Genomic DNA, 10,314 nt, shown 5'->3' on the forward strand with positions numbered 1-10,314 from the left:
AGTCGGGCGGTAGCACAGCAGGTTAAGCACACATGGTGCAAAGCACAAGGGCCGGCATAAGGAACCCGGTTCGAGCCCCCGGCTCCCCACCTGCAGGGGAGTCACTTCACAAGCCGTGAAGCAGGTCTGCAGGTATCTATCTTTCTCTCCCCCTCTCTGTCTTCCCCACCTCTCCCTATTTCTCTCTGTCCTATCCAACAACAGTCACATCAACAACAACAATAATAACTACAACAATAAAATCAATAAGGCAATAAAAGGGAATACATAAATTAATTAAAATAAATGTAAAAAATGGAAAATAATTAATGCAGCATTAACGATATCAACAGAAATATGCTTTCCTGACTCCCTGAGATGGCTAAGGTTTATGTTGTCTTTCTAATAAAATCAAGGCATTCAGAAGGTGTGTGGGGACAGCTTATCTTCCTCAGCCAGGAAACGTCTCCTGCATACCCAGGACTTCTGTGTGCCAATAGTGTGTGCTGAGAGTCTCAGTGTTCTGTGTAGCAGAAATTCACTTTGAGAGCCTTGGTAAAGCCTCCAGAGGTTGAACTGTAGAGTCCTTTTTTATTCCAAAGATTGAAAAACATGCCTTTCAAATTCAGATGAAACAGAAACTAGACTCTGTTCCTGTCTTACTATCTTCCAGTACTCACGAGGTGGGAGCTGGGGGTGGTGGTGGTAATGTGTGTTGAGTTATGGATCCAGAAGCGGTGTGCCCTGACTGTGTCATGCTGAAGTAGTTACTCCTGAGAAAGTAGGAGTTTTCTGGGGTTCAGTCACTGACAACTTTTTTTCATATTTTACTTTATTATTTCTTCTTTTTGTTCTTTTTATTTATAAAATGGAAATATTGACAAGACAACAGTATAAGAGGGGTACATTTCCACACAATGCCCACCTCCAGAATTCTGTATCCAATCCCCTCCCTTGATAGCTTTCCTATTCTTTATCCCTCTGGGAGTATGGACCCAGAGACATTATGGGGTACAGAAGGTGGAAGGTCTGGCTTCTGTAATTGCTTCCCTGCTGAACATGGGCATTGGCAGGTTGATCCATACTCCCAGGCTGTCTCTCTCGTTCCCTAGTGGGGCAGGGATCTGGGGAGATGGGGCTCTAGGTCACATTGTGGGGTCATCTGCCAGGGAAGTCTGGTTGGCATCATGGTAGCATCTGCTGGCTGAAAAAGAGTTAAGAAGTAAAGCAGAATAAATTCTTTAATAATCATGAACCTAAAGGCAAGAATATTGCATATGAAGATTTGGGACCTCCCATTTGGAAAAAGCTATTTTAGGTTTATTCCAGAGAGCCCATGACTTCAGTAGTTTTGGCCTGAGCCTGACATCTAATATGCAGGAGGACCCAGGTTATTGACTGGGGAGATGGTGTCATAGTTGGAAAAAGGACTGGAAAGCTGGATCGGGGTAGAGAATAGCTCCCAAATATGGGGAAAATATATAAATATTGTTAACTGTAAACCCCATCAATTTGATTTGGGGTCCATATTCAGTATAGGAGCTTATGTAACCTCTGCATCCCTGTAGGTCTGAGCTTGCATCCTGTGGATAAAGCATATGGTCACATGTATCCATAAATTAGGGCAAAATGTATGCCTGAAAGCAAAAGTACACAATAGTCTGCAGTGAGTCAGTATATGCAGCAAGCAAGTAGAAAGACCTAAAAAGACACCATAAAGTTCATAATAAAATAGTGTCTACTTGGACTTAGAGACCTTCCTCACCTACTTCCTATTATACTACCTGCAGTCACGCCAAAGCTAACCTTATCAAAGTAAGGACTGCAAAAGCAGAATAAGGGCAAGAGACTGGCATACTTTAATGATGAGTCTTCAGTCACTCTCAGGCCACACCGTCAACTGGACCCTGGTCAGGGAGTCCTGAAATTTCCTCTATGCAAACACTAAGTTAGAAGAAGTTGAAATCCAGAAATTAATTCCTTTGACTATAGAAACAAAAACAATAAAATATCTAGGAATAAACCTAACCAAAGAAGTGAAAGACTTGTATACTGAAAATTATGAGTCACTACTCAAGGAAATTGGAAAAGACACAAAGAAGTAGAAAGAAGTTCCATGTACATGGGTTGGAAGAATTAACATCATCAAAATGAATATACTACCCAGAGCCATCTACAAATTTAATGCTATCCCTATCAAGATCCTAAACACATTTTTAGAAGAATAAACAAATGCTACAAATGTTTATATGGAACCATAAAAGACCTAGAATTGCCAAAACAATCTTGAGAAGAAAGAACAGAACTGGAGGCATCACACTCCCAGATCTCAAATTGTGTTATAGGGCCATTGTCATCAAAACTGCTTGGTACTGGAACATGAATAGACCCACTGACCAGTGGAATAGAATTGAAAGCCCAGAAGTCCACACCTGTGGACATCTAATCTTTGACAAAGGTGCCCAAACTATTAAATGGGGAAAACAGAGTCTCTTCAACAAATGGTATTAGAAAAAATGGGTTGAAACATGCAGAAGAATGAAACTGAACCACTATATTTCACCAAATACAAAAGTAAATTCCATGTGGATCAAGGACTTGGATGTTAGACCAGAAACTATCAGATCCTTAGAGGAAAATATTGGCAGGACTCTTTTCCGCATAAATTTTAAAGACATCTTCAGTGAAATGAATCCAATTACAAAGAGACCAAGGAAAGCATAAACTTATAGGATTACATCAAATTAAAAATTTTCTGCACATCAAAAGAAACCACTACCCAAACCAAGAGACCCCTCACAGAATGGGTGAAGATCTTTACATGCCATACATCAAACAAGAAGCTAATAACAAGAGTATATAAAGAGCTTGCCAAACTCAACAACAACAAGAAAGAAAATGGCCCCATCAAAAAACTGGGAGAGGACGTGACCAAAATATTCACCACAGAAGAGATCCAAAAGGCTGAGAAACACAGGAAAAAATGCTCCAAGTCTCTGATTGTCAGAGAAATGCAAATAAAGACAACTGAATAAGATACCACTTCACTCCTGTGAGAATGTCATACATTAGAAAAGGTAGCAGCAGCAAATGCTGGAGAGGTTGTGGGGTCAAAGGAACCCTCCTGCACTGCTGGTGGGAATGTAAATTGGTCCAACCTCTATGGAGAACAGTCTGGGGAACTCTCAGAAGGCTATAAATGGACCTACTTTATGACCCTGCAACTCCTCTCCTGGGGATATATCCTAAGGAACCCAACACACCCATCCAAAAATATCTGTGTACACCTACGTTCTTAAAAGCACAATTTGTAGTAGCCAAAACCTGGAAGCAACCCAGGTATCCAATAACAGATGAGTGGCTGAACAAGTTGTGGTATATATACATAATGGAATACTACTCAGTTATTAAAAATGGTGACTTCACAATTTTAAGCCAATCTTGGATGGACCTCAAAAAACTCATGTTAAGTGAAATAAGTCAGAAACAGAAGGATGAATATGGGATGATCTCAGTCTCAGGCAGAAGTTTAAAAACAAGATCAGAAGAGAAAACACAAGTAGAACCTGAATTGGAATTGGTGTATTACACCAAAGTAAAAGACTCTGGGGTGGGTGTGGGGGAGAATACAGGTCCAAGAAGGATGACAGAGGACCTAGTGGAGGTTGTATTGTTATATGGAAAACTGAGAAATGTTATGCATGTACAAACTATTGTATTTACTGTCGAATGTAAAACATTAACTCCCCAATAAAGAAATTTAAAAAAAAAAGTAATAAATGTAGGTATGACTTAGAAAGGAAAGGAAGGCAAGAAAATGGAACCATAGGGGGAATATATATGGAAAGAGAGAGAGAGAGAGAGAGAGAGGAGAGGAAGAGGAGATGGGGACACAGAACTCTAGTGCTGGGAAACATAGAGCTTATACCCTGTTGTCTATTAATTTTGTAATTAAATATTAAATCACTAATGAAAAATGCTTTCCAGAGCTGGTCAGTGCTGCACCTAGTTAAGTGCACATATTACCATGGGGAAGGACCTGGGTTCAAGCTCTATCTCCCCACTTGTGCTAGGGAACATTTCATAAGCAATGAAGCAGGTCTGCAGGTGTCTCTTACTCTGTCTCCCTCACTATTTCCCCCTCCTTTTCTCTCTCCTATATAGTAAAGTTATATATATATAACTTTTCTCTCTCCTATATAGTAAAGTAGAAAGAAAGAAAAAGAGAGAGAGAGAAAGAAAGAAGGAAGAAGGAAGGAAGGAAAGGATGGAAGGAAGGAAGGAAGGAAGGAAGGAAGGAAGGAAGGAAGGAAGGAAGGAAAGAATGGAAGGAAGGAAGGAAGGAAGGAGGGAAGGGAAGAATGGAAGGAAGGAAGGAAGAAAGGAAGGAAGGAAGGAAGGAAGGAAAGAAGGAAGGAAGGAAAGAATGAAAGGAAGGAAGGAAAGAAGGAAGGAAAGAAAGAAGGAGAAAAATTGGCTGGCAGTAGCTGTGGATTTGTAGTGCAGACACAGCCCCAGACACAGCCTTCTATTTGATACAGAGAAGAGAGAGAGTAAAGCCAGAACACCACACCAGTATGTACAACACCAAGGATCAGTCATGCAAGCCCCATGCTATATCAATTAAGTCATCTCCCTGGTCATATCCACGTCTCATTTGTCAAAAGAGTGTTCTAGAGGTAATACAAGGAGTCATAAATTACTGAGTTCTTCCACCCTCTGCCAGTGCAAACGTCCCACTTAATTGGGACAAGCTTTAAAAATCAGGGCCATCTATGTGGGGCAGGGGAAATGGCTTATCATGTAACAAATGGAGTCCTAATATGATGAAGAACATTCGTGGAAGGGATGAGTCAAATAGCTGATCACAACATCCACGCTGCCATAAGCAAATGCCAAGTTATGGGAGGGAGGGTTGCTGACACTCACGGTTGCCCCAGGTGTATAAGGCACCAAGTCACACAGAGAAAGCAAAGCTCCCTTTGCTAAAGTCTGATGCTCTGGCTTACAGTGATGCTGTTAGAAACACGTTTAATGGAGGGACGGATTCAAGTCCACAGTATCTTAATTTCTCTAATCATGTGAAGGACTGCAATGCTTTGAAGTAAAATAAATTTAAGCCCCCACCCTGTGAGTGCTGAAGGCCTGTGATAAGTTTGGCATTCTACTGGACGTGAGTTTTTATTCTATTTTCTGCTATAGTTTTAAGATGATTTAGTTTCACCATCAATGCCAGCATCATCTGGAAAGTTCCCTGTTGATGGAGATTATCATGAGGACAAGTGACCAAACCAAATTCTCCATGCTGAATGTTTCTCAAGATTCCTTCTTCAGGACATCCAAGCATATTGGGATTTTTTTGTTGTTGTTGTTCCAGGTGGCCCTCTACCAAGTGGATAAGACATTTGGATCAGCTAGAGGCAAGAACAGATGGGGTTGAGCAGCAGATAGAAAGATGTTATTTGGGATAGACAGAATCACTCTGGCAGGCTCACTCATGCCTCACCCCTCTAAGAAGTTTGCCTCTATTCTGTTAAATAAAATGAGTTTTTGGGAAGTGAATGTGGGCCCCCACGTTAGAGAGAGCCTTGATTAAGCATCCCTCAAGCAGATTGGCTGACGATGATGAGTCTGGAGTCATAACATGGTGTCTTTGCCACTGATCATTGCAACTCTTTCTTTTTTTTATCTTGGGTTGACTCTGTGTCAGCCACTTTTTATCTCTTTCCTCATTTCATTCTTACAACTCCTCTATGAGACAAGCATTTTTTCCCCATCTTACTCATGGTGAAACTCAAGCAGAGCCATAATTGTCTGTGCTGCTCAAAACTCATGCCTATTCTGACACGCTAACATACTTGCTTCCAGGGGTAAAAGATATATGTCCAAAGAGAATTAGGTGATCAAATGGTGAGCCTTTAGAATTCTTAAGGTATAGGAAAAAGTGAAAACTACTAGGGTGTTTTTCCAGGGCCTTATAAAAGTGGCAGGTTTATTAGGTACATAAATATTGTGATGGGAAAAGAGGCAAGAGAGAAAAGGCTAGCTGGCCACATGGCGGGAGCGATGAGTCTTTCAAGTTCTACTGTGTTTAGGGATGACACAGGTCCCAGGAGAAGCAGGAGACAAAAACAACAGCCAGCAGCTACAGGGACCAGAGGTCAAAAGGGCTGGTCTTCTGTCACTTGCTGACTTAAGTAATTTTGTTGTTCTCCTAATTCCTTGTGAGTTTATGTCCTATACTATCTGTCTTGTCCTGTGCTAATGATATCAGCCAGCCACGCCCATGTGGCCCAGCCTCCTTCATGTTTACAGACAAAGCTTGAAGTATTTCCCAAAACTGGCTAATTTAGAAATCTGTGTAAAGAGTTCTTAAAGCACAAAGACAGGCTTAAGGATGCCCATTCTACCGAGGACTTTTTTAAAAGTCATGATATAGATAGACAGATATTTTAATTTTTATTTATAAAATGGAAATATGACAAGACCATAGGATAAAAGGAGTACATTTCCACATAATTCCCACCCCTAGAACTCCATATCCAGTCCCCTTCCTGAAAGCTTCCCTGTTCTTTTTTTTTTTTTGCCTCCAGGGTTACTGCTGGGGCTCAGTGCCTGCACCATGAATCCACTGCTCCTGGAGGCCATTTTTTTCCCTTTTGTTACCCTGGTTGTTTTTACCATTGTTGTGGTTATTACTATCATTGTTATTGATGTCGTTGTTGTTGCATAGGACAGAGAGAAATGGAGAGAGGAGGGGAAGACAGAGAGGGAGAGAGAAAGAGACTCCTGCAGACCTGCTTCACCATCTGTGAAGTGACTCCCCTGCAGGTGGGGAGCCAGGGGCTAGAAATGGGATCCTTATGCTGGTCCTTGCACTTTGCACCACATAAGCTTAACTCAGGTCACTACTGCCCAACCCCCCTGCTTCCCTATTCTTTATCCCTTTGGGTGTATGGACCCAGGATCATTATGGAGTGCAGAAGGTGGATAGTACGGCTTCCGTAATTGCTTCTCCTCTGAACGTGGGCATTGGCAGAGATACATATTCTATGGAATACTACTCTGCAATAAAAAAAAAATGATCTTGGGAGTCATGCAGTAGTGCAGTGGGTTAAGTGCACATGGCGTGAAACGCAAGGCCTGGCACAAGTATCCCATTTGGAGCCCCTGGCTCCCCGCCTGCGGGGGCAGGGGGGTCGCTTCAAGGGCAGTGAAGCACATCTGCAGGTGTTTTTCAGTCTTCCCCTCCTCTCTTGATTTCTCTCTGTCCTATCCAAAATAATAAGATTTTTAAAGCCTTTAAAAAAATAAATAATGATCTTGAGTCTTTGGAGACAGAAATGGATGGAACCAGAAGTGATGACGCTTAGTGAAATAAGAGAGGAAAGACAACTACCAGATGGTTTCACTCATGTGGAATCTAGATCGGATTTATACATGAACTCGTCAAAAAAAAAAAAAAGAGGCAAGCATTGTAACCTACCAGTAGTAACAAATATATATCTGAGGTATTTCCAGCACTGAATGATCACTGGGTGTCTTATCTGTAACTCTGTGGGAAATACAACGCAGTACAAGGTCACATGTCCAGGAAGCCACGCGCAGTACTCTGGTAAGTCACAGAAAGTCTCCTCGGGCTGTTCCCCCACCAGCCTAGAGACTCACTCCACCAGAACTGGGTCTCCCAATCTAATTGAAACACACTGTCATAAAGCTTTATTCTCCTAGGGACATTGGACATGAGAGGCTGAGTGCTATTGGCACCCAATTTTGACCTGTAAACAATCTAAAATGAGGGGGGAAAAATAAACACTAAAGGCCTATTCAGTATAAACATGAATTAAAACTGTGTTTTGCTTTACAGACATTAAATAAATAATAAAAACATTTAATAATCTGGCAATACACTTGTATTTTCTAAGAATGAAGATGTTCTATGCATATCAGAAGAGATCTATGCACACCGATGTTAGTCTCAGTGCTATTTGCAATAGCCAACATGTGAATCCAGCCCAAAGGGGATAGGATAGATGAGTGGTTAAGGATGGTGCGGTGTGGGAGTCAGGCTGTAGTGCAGCGGGTTAAGCGCAGGTGGTGCAAAGCACAAGGACCGGCATAAGGATCCTGGTTCGAACCCCGGCTGTCCACCTGCAGGGGAGTCACTTCACAGGCGGTGAAGCAGGTCTGCAGGTGTCTGTCTTTCTCTCCCCCTCTCTGTCTTCCCCTCCTCTCTCCATTTCTCTCTGTCCTATCCAACAACGACGACAACAATAAAACAACAAGGGCAACAAGAAGGAATAAATAAATAAAATAAAATATTTTAAAAAAGAAAATAATTTTTTAAAAAAAGGATGGTGCAGTGTGCATGTACACTGGGGCACTACTCAGCAGGACAAATGAGGGAATCTTCTTTTTTGTTTCAAGTTGGGTGGAACTTGAAGGAGTCATGTTAAGTGAAATAAGCCAGAAGAATAGCTAGAGAATGATTTCACTCATAGGTGGACTTAGTAAGCAAAACTATACACAGTGAAACTGTACTTAGCTGTGATCTAGCCTGGCAGATCCAATGACTAACAAGGTGGATGGGGATAAGAGAGGACTGACTGGGAAAGGAAGATGCATGCCCTTTTGTGCTGGGGCTCACGTGGGGTGAGTCTCAGCCAGGAAGGTAAGCTTACCGAGACTCCATCACTAGTTCAAGAGACTACGTGATAAAGAAAGAGACTCGGGGAGGATTCTGGTATGAACACTCTCAATTTATTTGAGAGTGGGCATGGTTTATATAGAGATTTTAAACAAAGAACATTCTTCAAATATGTCAGAAATTACAGTTTCTTAAAGGTCAGCTTGCCCCTATGGTAGGGGGCTGGTATGACAAGAATTGATGCAGATACATGAAGGTCAAGATAATTAGTCTCCTGATGCAGGCATTTAATTACCCAAAGGCATTTTTTGAGAAGAATAGGGGTTAAACCAGTTAAGGTGAGACAGAGAGAAGATAAACAAGGCTCGATGTAAATTAAGGACATCAAATGGCACTGTTAGGAGTGTGTGATAAGGTGTGTTCTCCTTACTGATCAGAAGGTGAGGTGAACTTTGACTAAATGAACCTTAAAGCAGGCAGCCATGTGGCCTGCTGCTAGCAGGAGAAACTGTGAGATTTCTGTGGGCTTGAGAGTCTTACAAGGGGAAACTGAGTCTGGGAGACTTTTTCCACTTTGCTCATCTCTACGAGAGAGGCTAATAAGTGGGGTGTCTTTTCCAGACCTCCATCTAAGGATGGGGGGAGTTTTCCCTAAGTTCTACCAAACTTTCACATAGTCCCACACTATTGTGGAGGAAGATGGCAAGTTGGTAAAAAGCGTGGTGCAAAATATGACTTTGATCATGGTGAAAGTGGATACCACACACATATGACAATAGAGGTAGCACAATGGGCAAAGCACTGAAATTATGAAAGCATTGAAAGCATGAGGTCTTGAGTCCAATCCCTCTATAGTATGTACAGAGTGATGCTCTGGTTCTCTCTCTATCTAGCTCTCTGTCTCTCTCTATCTCTCTCTATTTCTCTCTTTCTCTCTCTCTCTCTCTCTCTCTCTCTCTCTGGTTATCTCTGGGTCTTTGTGCTGGCACTACAAATCCACTGCTCCAGGAGGCCATTTTGTTTTCATTTTATTGCATAGGACAGAGAGAAATTGAGAGAAGAGGGGAAGATAGAGATTGAGAGAGAGAGACACCTGTAGACCTGATTTGCTGCTTGTGAAGCTTCCTCCTGAGAGTGGGAGCTGGGGGCTTAAACCCAGATCCTTACATGAGTCCTTTCACAAGGTACTGTGTACCCTTAACTAGGTATGGCCACTGCCCGCCTCCCTATCTCCCTCTCTGTCTTCATTGCTATCTCTTCCTTTCTCTTTAAAACAATGTCCCCTAATAAAATGATTTAATAAAATTAGAACAGTTCTGTGTCATTAATTGTATCCTGAAAATGCATAACTACCAAACCCAATTTGAATTGGATGATCTTCGTAAGGCAATTTGGGGTCATATCACAGTATTTCTGAAAGGAGAAAGCTTCTTAGATTCAGTGACTTGCAGGGACAGTCCTTCTACCAGTCCTTCTACTCGGTGTCACAGGTGTCCCCTGACAAGCTTGTGATACATGAAATCCTCAGGAAGCATGTCAATATTACTTAAAGCCTCTCCAGGGGTAATGTTGAAGTTCTTTTACTGGTAATAACTGATTGTTTTGAGAGTGGATAGACGAAGAGGAAAAAACAATGTCTCCCTCTGTGTGAGTGAAGAGTGGCTTGAGAGTCCAGGATCAAGGTATTT

General features: G+C 41.8%; 1 protein-coding gene across 1 annotated transcript in view; it reads left to right on the forward strand.

Annotated features, from left to right (window-relative positions):
• The window catches only part of CNTNAP2 (contactin associated protein 2), a 2,382,269-nt gene that overhangs the window by 1,894,051 nt on the left and 477,904 nt on the right, over positions 1–10,314 (forward strand). The gene's annotated exons all lie outside the window — the stretch shown is intronic.

This window comes from Erinaceus europaeus, chromosome 8 (genome assembly GCF_950295315.1).
Source record: "Erinaceus europaeus chromosome 8, mEriEur2.1, whole genome shotgun sequence".
Taxonomy (NCBI): domain Eukaryota; kingdom Metazoa; phylum Chordata; class Mammalia; order Eulipotyphla; family Erinaceidae; genus Erinaceus; species Erinaceus europaeus.